Genomic DNA, 19,114 nt, shown 5'->3' on the forward strand with positions numbered 1-19,114 from the left:
TCCGCTAACCTAACGCTCGTTACATGGATACCATTGTATAAGTCTTTTGTGGACCTCACTCATTGCACGGTCAAATAAGCATTTGAGTTTGTAAATAAAAGCACGATTCCGTAGTAAGCTCCAGAGTTCTTGTAGTGTTGTATATCACTTTGTGCCTAGAATTTTTATTCTTTGTATAATCGTAGGATTGCCGTGAGGATAGTCTAGTCGTAGTAATTGGTCTAGTTCCGAAGCATATCTGTTAAGCATTTGCACATACCACGTTTCTGGCTGTATGTCCGTTTGCATGAGTTAATTGATCTTTAGTGTCTAACTGCATTCGTTGAGACGTGGCAATTTGGTTGGTTAATTGTAGTAAGGGGGATCGTTGCATTTTCATATAGATTGCATTCATGCATAGTTTTCTTTGTTTTAAGTTTGTGACGCTTGAGGACAAGCATCGATTTAAGTTTGGGGGTGTGATAAGTGGCATTTTATACCACTTAGAACGTCTTAAAATGGCTTAAATTGGTGTCTTGAAATCAAGTATTTTGTGTATTTGATGCGTTTTTCTAGTGTTTATGCATTTCAGGGTATTAGTTGCATTTCGGAGGAGGAATCATCAAGAATAAGCCTTGGCATGTGTTCACCATTGAGAGAGGAAAAGAACGGGCAGATTACGGCGAAGAAACGGAGCAAACCTGGAATTTTTCCAGTAGGGTCCTGCGCGCCCGCGCAGCAATGCTGAGCGGCCGCGCAGCAGCCTTGCGCGCCCGCGCAGAAATGCTGAGCGGCCGCGCAGGGTCGGGGAAAAAGCTGAATTATTTTAGACTTCTACTTCTGTTTGGCTTCCAACTTCTATGTAATCTGAGTTTTATGGGACTATTATATAAGTAGATTTGAGACGTTTTCATAGAGAAGAGAAAGGAGATTATGTTTTAGATTGTGTTTTGCGCAAGAAGCGAAGGAGATAAGGAAGAAGACCGATTTAGCACACCGCAACGAAGGAGGAATCATATATTCTTGTGATTCTTGTTTCATTGTAACGTTAGATGCTAGTTTTCTTGCTTTGACTTATTTACTCTTGTGACGTACTCTGTTTTAATATAATTAGTTTAGTTATTATTTTCTTGTGTTGTTTATCATGATTTCATATGAACCCATGATGGCGATAAGTTCTATTATGGGCTAATCGTGATCATGGGGTTACAACGGATTTATTGTGGAATTTTTTAGTTAATTGTTTAATACTTTAGTGTGTGATGATTGCATGATATCTAGTATTGGTTGTGCGTATTCGTTTTATGTGCGTCGCGAACATAGAAGATAGGGTGTTAATCTCTTGTGAAGCGACGGTGGATCTTGAGATTTAGAACTTGCCATGCTAGCATAGGTTCATGTACGTTGTGCATGATTAGTGGGTAATTCTAACAGTTTTATTTGCCCTATGTAATCAAAAGGGATAACTTGTGCTTAAATCGTTGTGTTGTCAATTTCTGTAGACATATAGGAACTCAACATAATTGATGACTATTCAACTTCTATCTTAATTGTGGATGTTTGATAGAATGGTATTAGTACAATGAAAGTTGGCTTTTATCAGTTTCGTGTTATTCGATTAATGTCATCACTGTCACATGCTTAAGGTAATAACAATGGCTATAGAAGGAAGTAATAATGAAGTTGTGATCTCATGAGTGTTTTATTATTGATAAATTGAAGTGTTAGTTAAGTGGTTAATTAAGTAGTTAATTATAGTTAATATTTAATCAACAATTTTAAGTGTTATTATCTTAACATTGAGAAGTAATCATACATTAGTGAGTGAGTTTAATTAGACAATAACTTAGTCTGAGTCTCTGAGGGAACGAACTAGAAAGTATTCTATATTATTTGCGAACGCGTATACTTGCTTGAATATTAGTGCGTGATTTCGCCCTAACAAGTTTTTGGCGCCGCTGCCGGGGACTCGGCGTATTTGTTTAGTTTATGTACTTACCATCATTGGTCATTAGGACTCAGTGATTAGGACATAGTAGTTACTTACTCTTTTCGGTTGTGTTTCAGGTACTTTAGCAAGCGTTTATGCAAACTCGTTCTCGTGCTCGCAAGAGGACCTTAGATACAGCTGAAGAGAAAAACGAAGTTCTTGATACTCCGGAGAAGTTAGATTTTGAGGATTCGGATTCAGGAACTGAGCAGAAAGAACCAGTAAACATGGGAGATCGTATTGTTCAAGCTGATCCAGCTCTTATGGATTTTTCTCGGCCTAAAATTGATGACATTCAGTCAAGCATCCTTCATCCGGCTATTCAAGCTAACACCTTTGAGATCAAGCCGGGCACTATTCAGATGGTGCAGAATTCTGTTTCTTTTGGAGGAGCGGCAACTAAAGACCCCAACATGCACATAAGGAATTTTGTCGAGATCTGCAGCACTTTTAAGTATAATGGCGTGACTGATGAGGCTATCAAGTTGAGGCTTTTCCCATTCTCACTGAGGGATAAGGCTAAAGACTGGTTACATTCTGAACCAGCCGGGTCCATCACTACGTGGCAAGATCTTGCGCAAAAGTTTCTGGTGAAGTTTTATCCAATGGCAAAGACTGCTGCTATGAGGAGTGCTCTTACTCAGTTTGCGCAGCAACCTACAGAATCTATGTGCGAGGCTTGGGAACGCTACAAGGAAATGTTGAGAAAATGTCCACATCATGGAATGCCGGATTGGATGGTAATCACTGGTTTTTATAATGGTTTGGGGGCCCAATCTCGGCCCATGCTCGATGCAGCAGCTGGAGGCGCCTTATGGGCTAAAAGCTATACTGAGGCGTACAATCTTATCGAGACGATGGCTGCAAATGAGCATCAAAACCCAACTCAGAGGATGACATCAGGCAAGGTAGCAGGTATTCTGGAAGTTGATGCAGCCACCACTATTGCAGCCCAGCTCCAAGCGCTATCAATGAAGGTTGATTCTTTGGCTACGTATGGAGTTAATCAAATAGCTATGGTTTGTGAGCTTTGTGCAGGTTCTCATGCTACGGATCAGTGTTCTCTTGTCAACGAATCTGTTCAGTATGTGAATAATTATCAGCGACAACAGCAGCCTGTGCCAGCGACCTATCATCCTAACAACAGAAATCATCCAAATTTCAGCTGGGAAAATAATCAGAATGCTATTCAGCCACCATATCAGCAAGGAGTGAGTAAACAGTTTAACCCACCTGGATTCCAGCAACCACAACAGTATGCTACAAGACAATCATATCCTCAACAGGGAAGTGCAGCTGCACCTACTAGTGCTGATTTTGAGGAACTTAAGCTGTTGTGCAAGAGTCAGGCGGTTTCTATCAAGACCTTGGAAAATCAAATCGGTCAATTAGCCAATGCAGTGCTCAATCGTCAACCTGGCACTCTTCCCAGTGACACGGAAGTACCAGGCAGGAAGGAAGCTAAAGAGAAAGTCAAGGCTATTACCTTAAGGTCTGGAAAAGTAGCTGATGCTGAAAAGGCAAAAGAAGTCGAAGCTGAAGTTAGAGATGAAGAATCTAAGCAAAAGGAGAAAGTGGCAGAACCAAAGAAGACTACTGTTGAACACACTCTGCCTGAGGCTAATACAGGGGAGAAACAGCTCTATCCTCCACCACCTTTTACTAAGAGATTGCAGCAACAAAAGCTAGATAGACAGTTCGGGAAGTTTCTGGAGGTGTTCAAGAAACTTCACATCAATATACCTTTCGCTGAAGCTCTGGAACAAATGCCTAGTTATGCGAAGTTTATGAAGACTATTCTTTCAAGGAAGGTGAAACTGGATGACCTTGAAACCGTTGCTCTCACGGAAGAATGCAGCGCTGTTCTGCAGCAAAAGTTACCACCAAAACTGAAAGATCCAGGAAGCTTCACCATTCCTTGCACCATTGGCAATCTAACTTTTGACAAGTGCCTTTGTGATTTGGGATCAAGCATTAATCTGATGCCGTTGTCGATCTTTAAAAAGCTGGATCTGCCTGATCCAAAACCCACATACATGTCGCTACAATTGGCTGACCGTTCCATTACTTACCCAAGGGGCATAGTTGAGGATGTGCTCGTCAAGGTGGATAAGCTCTTCTTTCCTGCTGATTTTGTTATTCTGGATTTTGAGGAAGATAAGAAGATTCCCATAATCTTGGGGAGACCTTTCTTGGCTACTGGCCGTACCTTGATAGATGTGCAAAAAAGGGAACTTACTATGCGGGTCCAAGATCAGGATGTGACCTTCAACGTATTCAAGGCAATGAAATTCCCTACAGAAGATGAGGAGTGCTTAAAAGTGGATGTGATTGATTCTGCGGTTACTTCGGAACTCGATCACATGCTAATGTCTGATGCATTGGAAAAGGCCTTAGTGGGGGAATTTGACAGTGATGATGAAGATAGCAACGAGCAATTACAATATCTGAACGCTTCTCCATGGCAGCGAAAGCTCGACATACCATTTGAATCTCTTGGTACTTCTGACCTTAAGAATGCTGAAGGGAAGCTCAAACCATCAATAGAGGAAGCACCTATCTTGGAGCTCAAACCATTACCTGAACACTTGAGGTATGCTTTTTTAGGTGATTCATCTACATTACCTGTTATTATTTCAGCTGACCTTTCAGGTAGTGAGGAAGACAAGCTCTTAAGGATTTTGAGAGAATTCAAATCGGCTATAGGATGGACCATAGCAGACATTAAGGGGATAAGTCCTTCATATTGTATGCATAAAATTCTGTTAGAGGAAGGTAGTAAGCCAACTGTGGAACAGCAGCGAAGACTGAACCCGATCATGAAGGAGGTGGTGAAGAAAGAAATTCTGAAATGGCTAGATGCAGACATCATTTATCCTATTTCTGACAGCTCGTGGGTGAGCCCCGTGCAATGTGTACCTAAGAAAGGAGGTATCACTGTGGTCGCAAATGAAAAGAATGAGCTCATCCCTACTCGAACAGTTACAGGATGGAGAGTATGCATGGATTATAGAAAATTGAACAAAGCCACAAGGAAGGATCACTTCCCTCTCCCATTCATTGATCAAATGCTTGACAGATTGGCGGGACATGAGTATTTTTGTCTTCTGGATGGTTATTCCGGGTATAATCAGATTTGTATTGCACCAGAGGATCAGGAAAAGACTACCTTCACTTGTCCATTTGGCATATTTGCTTTTCGAAGAGTTTCGTTTGGGTTATGTGGCGCCCCGGCCACCTTTCAGAGATGTATGATGGCTATATTCTCTGACATGATTGGAAATAACGTCGAAGTGTTCATGGATGACTTCTCCGTCTTTGGACACTCATATGATGAATGTTTGAATAATCTACGCGCCGTACTCAAAAGATGCGTGGAAACTAATTTGGTGCTTAATTGGGAGAAATGTCATTTTATGGTGCGTGAAGGCATTATCCTTGGGCATAAGGTCTCTAGGAAAGGTCTGGAGGTGGACAAGGCCAAGGTGGGAGTCATTGAAAATCTTCCCCCACCTAATTCGGTGAAAGGAATCCGCAGTTTTCTGGGTCATGCGGGTTTTTATCGGCGATTCATCAAGGACTTTTCAAAGATATCTAAGCCGTTGTGCAATTTACTTGAGAAAGATGTGCCTTTTAAATTTGATGATGAATGTTTGGCAGCATTCGAGACTCTCAAGGAGAGTTTGATCACGGCACCAGTTATTACAGCACCAGATTGGACAGAACCGTTTGAGATGATGTGTGATGCGATTGACTATGCGGTAAGTGCAGTTCTGGGACATCGCAAGAAAAATCTCTTCCATGTGGTCTACTATGCGAGTAAGACTTTAAATGGGGCCCAATTGAACTACACCACTACTGAGAAGGAGCTTTTGGCTATAGTCTTTGGCTTTGAGAAATTTCGATCTTATCTGCTTGGTACGAAAGTAACAGTATTCACTGATCATGCAGCTATTCGCTATCTGGTTTCTAAGAAGGATTCAAAGCCGAGACTCATTCGTTGGGTGCTTTTACTTCAAGAATTTGAGTTAGAGATCAAAGATAGAAAAGGTACTGAGAATCAAGTAGCTGACCATCTCTCTAGGTTGGAGAATCCTGATTCTACTTCACAAGATAGGACGTTAATCAATGAATCTTTTCCGGATGAGCAGTTGTTTGCAATTCAGGAGGAAGAACCATGGTTTGCAGATATTATAAACTATCTTGTTAGCAATATAATGCCGCTTAATTTGACATCCGCTCAAAAGAAGAAGTTTCTGCATGAGGTGAAGTGGTATATGTGGGATGAACCATATTTGTTTAGACAGGGAGCTGACCAGATCATCAAGAGATGTATCCCGTTCTGTGAGACGGAGGGGATATTACGAGACTGCCATTCCACGGTTTATGGTGGACACTATGGAGGTGAGAAGACGGCAGCTCGTATTCTGCAAGCAGGTTTTTTCTGGCCTACTTTATTCAAGGATGCTCATCAGTTTGTTTTAAGGTGTGATCGTTGCCAAAGAGTGGGAAATTTGTCAAGGAAGGATGAAATGCCATTAAATGTGATGCTTGAAGTCGAGGTCTTTGATGTGTGGGGAATCGATTTCATGGGGCCTTTTATCTCGTCTTGCAATAATCAGTACATCTTGCTGGCAGTCGATTATGTCTCAAAATGGGTCGAAGTTAAAGCTTTACCGACAAATGATGCAAAGGCAGTGCTAAATTTTCTTCATAAGCAAATTTTCACAAGGTTTGGAACGCCTCGGGTAATCATAAGTGATGAAGGATCGCATTTTTGCAACCATAAGTTCACTTCTATGATGCAGCGTTATAATGTGAATCATCGAGTAGCTACTGCCTATCATCCGCAAACAAATGGTCAAGCGGAAGTGTCTAACAGAGAGATAAAGCGCATTCTAGAGAAGGTTGTTTGTCCGTCAAGGAAGGATTGGTCTTTAAAGCTCGATGAAGCTGTTTGGGCTTACAGAACAGCATACAAAACTCCACTTGGGATGTCACCGTTTCAGTTGGTGTACGGTAAGGGATGTCATCTACCGGCGGAGCTTGAGCATAAGGCCTACTGGGCATTGAAGAAATTGAACCTGGATTTAGAGGCAGCTGGTAAGAAAAGAATGCTTCAGCTTAATGAACTTGATGAATTTCGACTTCAAGCATACGAGAATAACAAAATGTATAAGGAAAAGGTGAAGAGGTGGCACGATAGGAAGCTACATCCTAAGTTATTTGTGCCAGGGCAACAAGTTCTGTTATTCAACTCTCGGCTCCGACTTTTTCCTGGGAAGTTGAAATCAAGGTGGTCTGGACCTTTTATTGTCAAAACTGTGTTTCCACATGGAGCGGTGGAAATTTTTGAGAATGATTCGGACCAAGCATTCAAGGTTAACGGTCAGTGGTTGAAGCACTACTATGGGGACATGGCAAACCGAGAGGTGGTTAGTGCCATTTTGTTGACTACTTGAGAAAGGTACGGAACGTCAAGCTAATGACGAAAAAGAAGCGCTGCATGGGAGGCAACCCATGAATTGTTGTTACAGGACCCCTTAGAAGTTAATAACCTATCCAAAAACACAAAAAAATCAGAAAAAAGGGCTGAAATTTTTTTTTTCCAGAGACCCTCTGCGCGCCCGCGCAACTATGCTGGGCGGCCGCGCAGCTTGCTGCGCGCCCGCGCAGGGGTCGAGTTCCAGAAATTTTTTTACAGTTCAGAAAAAAAAAACACAAAAACCCCTCACAGCCCATAAACCCACGAATTCTTTTCCCATTACCCCATGATTTTATCCCTCAACCCCACTCCTAATCTAATTTAACCTACTCCACACCCTATATATACATACACCTATCCCACATATCTCCCACAAACTTCCTACACTTAAACCCTCTCATAAACATCAAAAATCAGTTCTTACACACTTTTATTCACAAAACAATGGCACCCAAGAGAGCACGCACTATTGACAGCAGCAGCACAGTTCCTACTGCTGATTCATCAAGGGGTACTGCTGCAAGGCCTCGGTTAACTGACAGAGCTGCGGAGGAGGAGTACACTAGGCTGTTGGGGAAGCCGATTCTAAAGGAGAGGGGGTTTTTACCATCAGGGAGGGATGGTTAGTTGTTACCCATGATTTTAGAGAAGGGGTGGATAACTTTTTGTGAGTCACCCGAAGCAGTACCGATGAGTGTGGTTCGCGAGTTCTACGCAAATGCGAAGGCTGAAAAGAATGGGTTTTCTGTAGTTCGTGTGCTGACGGTTGATTATCATCCTGCGGCGATTCGCCGTGTGATTGGACAGCGAGAGAGGAAGCCCGAGGAGGAGAATTGGAATGAAAAGACTGCTGAGGATTTTGACTTGGATTTGATTTGTGCGACTCTCTGTCGACCGGGCACAGTTTGGAACCGCAGTCCAGCCAATAATGAGTATCGTCACTTTCCGGCGATCGCCATGAACAGGTATGCCCGTGCATGGAATGCATTTATATGTGCTAATATTTTGCCTTCTTCACATGCACACGAGGTCACAGTTGAGAGAGCACAGTTGTTGTGGGGAATTCTGAATGAGGAATACTATGTGGACCTTGGTGAGTTTATCTACCAAGGAATTCTGAAGTTTTTGAGGGGAGCAAAGCATATGAACATCCCTTATGCATCCACGGTTACGAAGCTATGCCGAGCAGTAGGAGTGAACTGGCCGGCTCATGAGCAGTTGCAGTTGCCAGCAGCTCCGATAGATTCTGGCACTCTGAATGGGATGCAGGAGTGGACCGGTGGTGAGCCTGAGGAGCATGGGCTGGGTTATCGTCTTCCAGGAGGGCGTCCAGCACGAGGTGCTACTATGGCTAGGCCAGGGCGTGGTGAGGCTGGTTCTTCGAGAGCTCAGGAGGGTGCTGGGATGGGTGATGCCCATTATAGGAGGCTTTCACGGCGGATGGATGCCATGTATGAGACGCAGAGCAGGTTTGCTCAGGAGCTCACCCTTGCGTTAGGGACTGCTTTTCGAGGCCTTGGAGCTGATATCCAGTGGCCAGTTTTTGGTGAGGACTCTGCATACCTGCCGCCTGATACTCCACCCACTGAGGGTGATGATGATGATGACTCCGAGTAGGTATACCCTGTGTTCCTTTCTACTACCTTCACTGGGGACAGTGAAGATTTTAAGTTTGGGGGTGGTAGTTAAGGAATATTTTGTGTGTGTCATATAGCTGCATATTCATGATAGTTAGTTCATATAGTTGCATAATTTTTGCCATATAGTTTTTTTTATAGCTTTAGTTGTTTGTCATATCATATAGCTCATGCATATACCATGATCCCTTTTGCAATGATTTATCAACTGAATTGTGATATTGATGCGAGTGTAGTGATAGCATTAAAGTGTTATTAAGTTGTGTAGGTTGATATGCATGCTAGAAGCACTTGTATTTTCACTAAGTCTTAGAGAATGCTTAAGGGCTAGATTATTGTTATGATCTGATTATTTTCGAGGATAATCTATTTATTATGCTTAGAATTAGATAATAGGTTCTTAGTGGTAAAGGCATGAAAAAGAAAAAAATGGAGTAAAAATGGAATTTGTTGCTAGTTATGGCTAGGCGTCAAATGGCTAGTAGCCGGCTCGCATGTTATGCGAGTAGTCTAGGGTTGAGCAAGATGGAGCGAAACGTACTTGCTCAGAAAAATATATATATATATATATATATATATTTTGCCTAATTGATCAAGAGTGGGCTCTTTGGTATTCGAGTTATTAAGTTCTTAGGGGACTTTGTGCCTAGTGACCTAAGGCTTTTAGAGTCTGGGATCCGCTAACCTAACGCTCGTTACATGGATACCATTGTATAAGTCTTTTGTGGACCTCACTCATTGCACGGTCAAATAAGCATTTGAGTTGTAAATAAAAAGCACGATTCCGTAGTAAGCTCCAGAGTTCTTGTAGTGTTGTATATCACTTTGTGCCTAGAATTTTTATTCTTTGTATAATCGTAGGATTGCCGTGAGGATAGTCTAGTCGTAGTAATTGGTCTAGTTCCGAAGCATATCTGTTAAGCATTTGTACACACCACGTTTCTGGCTGTATGTCCGTTTGCATGAGTTAATTGATCTTTAGTGTCTAACTGCATTCGTTGAGACGTGGCAATTTGGTTGGTTAATTGTAGTAAGGGGGATCGTTGCATTTTCATATAGATCGCATTCATGCATAGTTTTCTTTGTTTTGAGTTTGTGACGCTTGAGGACAAGCATCGATTTAAGTTTGGGGGTGTGATAAGTGGCATTTTATACCGCTTAGAATGTCTTAAAATGGCTTAAATTGGTGTCTTGAAATCAAGTATTTTGTGTATTTGATGCGTTTTTCTATTGTTTATGCATTTCAGGGTATTAGTTGCATTTCGGAGGAGGAATCATCAAGAATAAGCCTTGGCATATGTTCACCATTGAGAGAGGAAATGAACGGGCAGATTACGGCGAAGAAACGGAGCAAACCTGGAATTTTTCCAGTAGGGTCCTGCGCGCCCGCGCAGCAATGCTGAGCGGCCGCACAGCAGCCTTGCGCGCCCGCGCAGAAATGCTGAGCGGCCGCACAGGGTCGGGGAAAAAGCTGAATTATTTTAGACTTCTACTTCTGTTTGGCTTCCAACTTCTATGTAATCTGAGTTTTATGGGACTATTATATAAGTAGATTTGAGACGTTTTCATAGAGAAGAGAAAGGAGATTATGTTTTAGATTGTGTTTTGCGCAAGAAGCGAAGGAGATAAGGAAGAAGACCGATTTAGCACACCGCAACGAAGGAGGAAGCATATATTCTTGTGATTCTTGTTTCGTTGTAACGTTGGATGCTAGTTTTCTTGCTTTGACTTATTTACTCTTGTGACGTACTCTGTTTTAATATAATTAGTTTAGTTATTATTTTCTTGTGTTATTTATCATGATTTCATATGAACCCATGATGGCGATAAGTTCTATTATGGGCTAATCGTGATCATGGGGTTGCAACGGATTTATTGTGGAATTCTTTAGTTAATTGTTTAATACTTTAGTGTGTGATGATTGCATGATATCTAGTATTGGTTGTGCGTATTCGTTTTATGTGCGTCGCGAACATATAAGATAGGGTGTTAATCTCTTGTGAAGCGACGGTGGATCTTGAGATTTAGAACTTGCCATGCTAGCATAGGTTCATGTACGTTGTGCATGATTAGTGGGTAATTCTAACAGTTTTATTTGCCCTATGTAATCAAAAGGAATAACTTGTGCTTAAATCGTTGTGTTGTCAATTTCTGTAGACATATAGGAACTCAACATAATTGATGACTATTCAACTTCTATCTTAATTGTGGATGTTTGATAGAATGGTATTAGTACAATGAAAGTTGGCTTTTATCAGTTTCGTGTTATTCGATTAATGTCATCACTGTCACATGCTAAAGGTAATAACAATGGCTATAGAAGGAAGTAATAATGAAGTTGTGATCTCATGAGTGTTTTATTATTGATAAATTGAAGTGTTAGTTAAGTGGTTAATTAAGTAGTTAATTATAGTTAATATTTAATCAACAATTTTAAGTGTTATTATCTTAACATTGAGAAGTAATCATACATTGGTGAGTGAGTTTAATTAGACAATAACTTAGTCTGAGTCTCTGAGTGAACGAACTAGAAAGTATTCTATATTACTTGCGAACGCGTATACTTGCGTGAATATTAGTGCGTGATTTCGCCCTAACAGCAACTCGGTCAATCTATCCCTGAAGCAATTCAGACATCTATTTCACATGAAATGATAGGTTTGACTGAGGATCGGGACTCGCGAATTCCCATTGCACCACCACTGACCTCTCTTGAAGAGGCTAGGGTGATTTTAACTGCAGGTACAGAAGAACAGCAACAGGAAGACTCCTCACGAGCAATTATATTGAGAGAAACACAAGCACGTGAGGTGAGTGAACCAAACACGAGTGAAATTCAGGTGAGAGCACACACATACACAGATACTGAAAACCTGTTAGCTCAAATTGCTGCTCTAAAAGAAGAACTTGCTAAAAGCCAAGCTGAAGCTCAAGCATTCAAAGCACAAGTGGTTGAACGGTCTTCTTCTTCCACCTCTGTCAACAATCAGCTGGCACTCATAAGGAATGATATCTCAGATCTCAAGAACACTGTCACACCAAAGCTCAATTCCATTCAGGAAACTCCAACTTTATCAGCTGATGATATTTCTAACTTCTGCTCTCTACATACAAGGATGACTTCTCTTGAAGATTTGGTTGAAATGAATCATTCACTGGATTCCTCTAGATTTCTGAAGATAGAGATAGGTATGGAACATCTGAATGAAGGGATGAAGCACCTGTACTACATGATCAAAAATTCTCACTGTCCCAATGAAGAACAAAGGACTTACTTTGAAGGGCCGTCTGGTGGAGGCTCAGGCTCGGGAGGTGATGGAGGTCATGGAGGATCTAAGGGAAAGTCAGTAGAGGATCCCTCAACTAAGGGGGAGAAGAAAGGGAGTAGTGGAAAGGGGAAAGAAAAAGATACCTCTGCTGGGGACAAAGGAAAGGCTGATGATGTCTATTACAGTGGAGAACAGGATGACTTTGATATTTTTGACATTCCCACTGAACCAGTCTTGGAAGATAAAGATGGTTTATTTGAAGCTGAAGAGGAAAGTGATTTTGGAGAATGGGAAGAGGAAGCTACAGTGGATCCTATCTTTGAGAAAGAGTTTCAGCAACAGCAGTCAGAGATGAAAAGAAAAGAAGCTGAACTCAAAAAGGTCTCCCAGATCATTGACATGAGGAAAGACATACAAAGAACAGAAACTCTTCAAAAGCAACGTCTTCATGACATTAAGGTTCAAGAAAGGAGAAGAGATGTCAGACTGAAGATTGGTGAAAAATGGGATGAAGCTAGGAGAGTACTTGATATGCCTCAGCTGAGCACTAACAATGATAGGCAGTTCCTACATCTTCTTGACAAGCTGGAAATCTCAAATCCTAACAATGACATGTACATGAATGCTATCAAGACTGAAGTCTCAAGGATCACAGCTGCTTTTGATAGATCCCTAAATGAGATGAGCATTTTTGTATATTGTCAGAGTGAAGGATCTTTCAAGGTGTCACTTCACTGTTTGAGAATCGTTCTTTGTCAGAGATTTGGGTTCTTCTCAACAAGGTAAAAAGAAGCTCAGAATTGAATGAAGTTCTTCGAGAAAGGCTTAAAGAGTTTGCCAGCAGGGCTAGTCCTCAAGTGGTCAACAATCCTCATCAGGTGAGATTCTTTAAGTCTGATTGTCTTCAAATCTGTCAGCTAGATGTACAATCTCTTAAAGACTACTCAGCTAAGCATCTGGTCTGGATGGAACATCATTTAAGAACTGCTGGATACTCATCCATGTTGAAGACTCAAGCTGCTGATTTGATTCAAGCTTATTGTGAAAAGAATATTAAAAGGTACAATCAGATCAAGAATAAGCTGAAGTCAGTTGGAGTTCAACCAGTCAGACCAGCAAGCTTCACTTCAGAAAAGGATCGTGTCTTTGACGAAGAGTTGCTTCAAGATTTAGAAGAAGGTGAAGTCAGAAGAGAAGACAACTGAAGTCAATTAGCTCAAAACTCAATGTAATATGATTAGAGCTTTATGAATCAAGATAGTCTAATGTAGTTATATGTTCAGGCTAGAGGAACATCTATCTTGTATTCACTTGTAAATTTCTTTTGGAATCTGGAAAATGTTAAATATAATCCAGAACTTTTCTGCTATTTACTTTGCATTACTGTTTATATCTTTTTCTTATTTGTTAGTTGAGTTATCCTCTAGGTATTTGTTGTTATTGTCTAACAAGCAAATAGGGGGAGATTGAAAGGCATATGGCATAGCCTATTTGTATATTCGAGGATTTAACTCAACTCAAATAAGAATGTAATAAGTAAATAGTGGATCTATCGTCAGAGAGATCTCACAAAGTAACATCTGTCAAAGGGTTAAGAAACATTATTCATCTACAGACTTGAAGACTTAATTCACTGGAAGAAGCTCAAGAAATTGATCAAGCCTCAGTGATACAAATCAAGATTGTGGATTTTATCAAGTGACAGAGATCGCATCAGGGTATCAATTAATTACAAGGATTTAGTCTGAAGAAAATCAAAGTCAAGACGTGAAGAAACATCACGGAAGTTAGTCACTCATGAACCAGAAAGTACATCGAGTGTCAACGTTGAAGTGGTGGAATTGATTCATATATTTCAGTGATTTTCAGAAGTTTTACAGGAGAATGGATGCTGCTCAAGATTAGTATTAACTCTCTATTAATTAATTAAGTCATATAATTTAATTAATAGAATAAATTATATCTGCAAAGATTAATTTATTTTATTAATTGAATTAATTGATTAATTAATTCAGAATTAATATTAAGGTTTTTCAGAATTTTAATTGATTTAAAATCTGTTATTAATTCAAAAGGCAACTGATTGTATTAGTATGACAATCGGTATGACAATCAATAGTCATACCGAAAGTCATGCTAATTCAAAAGGATTGTCTTATCATATTTTTTATTACATTAAAATCTTTTATTAATTCAGTTAGACAATCTAATTTTGAACTACTATGACAATCGGTATGACAATTGATAGTCATACCGAAAGTCTTGCTAGTTCATTCTGATTGTCTTGCCAGCTCAAAAAGATTGTCATGCCAGTACATTCTACTCGACTGTTGGATTAAAAGAAGCAGCAGAAGACATTCATGCATCACACATACAGAATACACAAGAGTCAAGAACACAACAGAAATAAAAGCAAATTATTTCATTTTTCATCTACTTTATTCAAGATCAAAATTCTAGATTGTAAAGTTAAATCCAATCCACTAGAATTATTTATCTTGTTCTTGTGTATCAATCTAGCGGATTAAAATCCCTAGAACTTAATCTCAAATCGCATTTAGCATTTGATCTTTTAATTACAAAAATAGAAAAAGTTCATGTCGAATTTATTCTAGATTTGTAATAATTGATTTGAGATTAATCCTTTGTAACCGATACCGTAGTTGTAACACCTTTCAAGTTTAATAAAAGTTTTATTTAACTTGAATTTTGTTTCACCTTTTTATTCCGCATTTTATTCGATTAAACGGTATTGTTTGCATTCAACCCCCCCTTCTACAAACAAATTGGGACCTAACACTAAGATATTAACTAACATGAAATTAACTAAGAGAATTGAAGTTGATTTACTATATGAGACACACATGAGATTCTAACTTCATTACTACTTCATTCGAAGTCATTGTTCTTAACCTTAGCATGCAATGGTGCTGACAACAAATCAGATAACATGAAACTAGTAAACGCCAATTTTCGTTATACGAATACCCTACTACCAGACGTCCACATAAGAGATAGAAGCTGAATAGACACCAATTATCGACTGAATTGTGATATTGATGCGAGTGTAGTGATAACATTAAAGTGTTATTAAGTTGTGTAGGTTGATATGCATGCTAGAAGCACTTGTATTTTCACTAAGTCTTAGAGAATGCTTAAGGGCTAGATTGTTGTTATGATCTGATTATTTTCGAGGATAATCTATTTATTATGCTTAGAATTAGATAATAGGTTCTTAGTGGTAAAGGCATGAAAAAGAAAAAAATGGAGTAAAAATGGAATTTGTTGCTAGTTGTGGCTAGGCGTCAAATGGCTAGTAGCCGGCTCGCATGTTATGCGAGTAGTCTAGGGTTGAGCAAGATGGAGCGAAACGCACTTGCTCAGAAAAATATATATATATATATATATATATATATATATATATATATTTTGCCTAATTGATCAAGAGTGGGCTCTTTGGTATTCGAGTTATTAAGTTCTTAGGGGACTTTGTGCCTAGTGACCTAAGGCTTTTAGAGTCTAGGATCCGCTAACCTAACGCTCGTTACATGGATACCATTGTATAAGTCTTTTGTGGACCTCACTCATTGCACGGTCAAATAAGCATTTGAGTTGTAAATAAAAAGCACGATTCCGTAGTAAGCTCCAGAGTTCTTGTAGTGTTGTATATCACTTTGTGCCTAGAATTTTTATTCTTTGTATAATCGTAGGATTGCCGTGAGGATAGTCTAGTCGTAGTAATTGGTCTAGTTCCGAAGCATATCTGTTAAGCATTTGCACACACCACGTTTTTGGCTGTATGTCCGTTTGCATGAGTTAATTGATCTTTAGTGTCTAACTGCATTCGTTGAGACGTGGCAATTTGGTTGGTTAATTGTAGTAAGGGGGATCGTTGCATTTTCATATAGATCGCATTCATGCATAGTTTTCTTTGTTTTGAGTTTGTGACGCTTGAGGACAAGCATCGATTTAAGTTTGGGGGTGTGATAAGTGGCATTTTATACCGCTTAGAATGTCTTAAAATGGCTTAAATTGGTGTCTTGAAATCAAGTATTTTGTGTATTTGATGCGTTTTTCTAGTGTTTATGCATTTCAGGGTATTAGTTGCATTTCGGAGGAGGAATCATCAAGAATAAGCCTTGGCATGTGTTCACCATTGAGAGAGGAAATGAACGGGCAGATTACGGCGAAGAAACGGAGCAAACCTGGAATTTTTCCAGTAGGGTCCTGCGCGCCCGCGCAGCAATGCTGAGCGGCCGCACAGCAGCCTTGCGCGCCCGCGCAGAAATGCTGAGCGGCCGCACAGGGTCGGGGAAAAAGCTGAATTATTTTAGACTTCTACTTCTGTTTGGCTTCCAACTTCTATGTAATCTGAGTTTTATGGGACTATTATATAAGTAGATTTGAGACGTTTTCATAGAGAAGAGAAAGGAGATTATGTTTTAGATTGTGTTTTGCGCAAGAAGCGAAAGAGATAAGGAAGAAGACCGATTTAGCACACCGCAACGAAGGAGGAAGCATATATTCTTGTGATTCTTGTTTCGTTGTAACGTTGGATGCTAGTTTTCTTGCTTTGACTTATTTACTCTTGTGACGTACTCTGTTTTAATATAATTAGTTTAGTTATTATTTTCTTGTGTTATTTATCATGATTTCATATGAACCCATGATGGCGATAAGTTCTATTATGGGCTAATCGTGATCATGGGGTTGCAACGGATTTATTGTGGAATTCTTTAGTTAATTGTTTAATACTTTAGTGTGTGATGATTGCATGATATCTAGTATTGGTTGTGCGTATTCGTTTTATGTGCGTCGCGAACATATAAGATAGGGTGTTAATCTCTTGTGAAGCGACGGTGGATCTTGAGATTTAGAACTTGCCATGCTAGCATAGGTTCATGTACGTTGTGCATGATTAGTGGGTAATTCTAACAGTTTTATTTGCCCTATGTAATCAAAAGGAATAACTTGTGCTTAAATCGTTGTGTTGTCAATTTCTGTAGACATATAGGAACTCAACATAATTGATGACTATTCAACTTCTATCTTAATTGTGGATGTTTGATAGAATGGTATTAGTACAATGAAAGTTGGCTTTTATCAGTTTCGTGTTATTCGATTAATGTCATCACTGTCACATGCTAAAGGTAATAACAATGGCTATAGAAGGAAGTAATAATGAAGTTGTGATCTCATGAGTGTTTTATTATTGATAAATTGAAGTGTTAGTTAAGTGGTTAATTAAGTAGTTAATTATAGTTAATATTTAATCAACAATTTTAAGTGTTATTATCTTAACATTGAGAAGTAATCATACATTGGTGAGTGAGTTTAATTAGACAATAACTTAGTCTGAGTCTCTGAGGGAACGAACTAGAAAGTATTCTATATTACTTGCGAACGCGTATACTTGCGTGAATATTAGTGCGTGATTTCGCCCTAACAGCAACTCGGTCAATCTATCCCTGAAGCAATTCAGACATCTATTTCACATGAAATGATAGGTTTGACTGATCGGGACTCGCGAATTCCCATTGCACCACCACTGACCTCTCTTGAAGAGGCTAGGGTGATTTTAACTGCAGGTACAGAAGAACAGCAACAGGAAGACTCCTCACGAGCAATTATATTGAGAGAAACACAAGCACGTGAGGTGAGTGAACCAAACACGAGTGAAATTCAGGTGAGAGCACACACATACACAGATACTGAAAACCTGTTAGCTCAAATTGCTGCTCTAAAAGAAGAACTTGCTAAAAGCCAAGCTGAAGCTCAAGCATTCAAAGCACAAGTGGTTGAACAGTCTTCTTCTTCCACCTCTGTCAACAATCAGCTGGCACTCATAAGGAATGATATCTCAGATCTCAAGAACACTGTCACACCAAAGCTCAATTCCATTCAGGAAACTCCAACTTTATCAGCTGATGATATTTCTAACTTCTGCTCTCTACATACAAGGATGACTTCTCTTGAAGATTTGGTTGAAATGAATCATTCACTGGATTCCTCTAGATTTCTGAAGATAGAGACAGGTATGGAACATCTGAATGAAGGGATGAAGCACCTGTACTACATGATCAAAAATTCTCACTGTCCCAATGAAGAACAAAGGACTTACTTTGAAGGGCCGTCTGGTGGAGGCTCAGGCTCGGGAGGTGATGGAGGTCATGGAGGATCTAAGGGAAAGTCAGTAGAGGATCCCTCAACTAAGGGGGAGAAGAAAGGGAGTAGTGGAAAGGGGAAAGAAAAAGATACCTCTGCTGGGGACAAAGGAAAGGCTGATGATGTCTATTACAGTGGAGAACAGGATGACTTTGATATTTTTGACATTCCCACTGAACCAGTCTTGGAAGATAAAGATGGTTTATTTGAAGCTGAAGAGGAAAGTGATTTTGGAGAATGGGAAGAGGAAGCTACAGTGGATCCTATCTTTGAGAAAGAGTTTCAGCAACAGCAGTCAGAGATGAAAAGAAAAGAAGCTGAACTCAAAAAGGTCTCCCAGATCATTGACATGAGGAAAGACATACAAAGAACAGAAACTCTTCAAAAGCAACGTCTTCATGACATTAAGGCTCAAGAAAGGAGAAGAGATGTCAGACTGAAGATTGGTGAAAAATGGGATGAAGCTAGGAGAGTACTTGATATGCCTCAGCTGAGCACTAACAATGATAGGCAGTTCCTACATCTTCTTGACAAGCTGGAAATCTCAAATCCTAACAATGACATGTACATGAATGCTATCAAGACTGAA

The 19,114-nt window shown here is 39.8% G+C and overlaps 1 non-coding gene across 1 annotated transcript; it reads right to left on the minus strand.

The window, feature by feature from the left end:
• Positions 1 to 2,589: 2,589 nt before the first annotated feature.
• On the minus strand, positions 2,590 to 2,696 carry LOC141709481 (small nucleolar RNA R71). The gene has a single exon (XR_012570055.1). It is a non-coding gene; the product is annotated as a small nucleolar RNA R71 (small nucleolar RNA).
• Positions 2,697 to 19,114: the final 16,418 nt, after the last annotated feature.

The sequence above is a fragment of the Apium graveolens genome, chromosome 2, assembly GCF_009905375.1.
Source record: "Apium graveolens cultivar Ventura chromosome 2, ASM990537v1, whole genome shotgun sequence".
NCBI classification, from domain to species: domain Eukaryota; kingdom Viridiplantae; phylum Streptophyta; class Magnoliopsida; order Apiales; family Apiaceae; genus Apium; species Apium graveolens.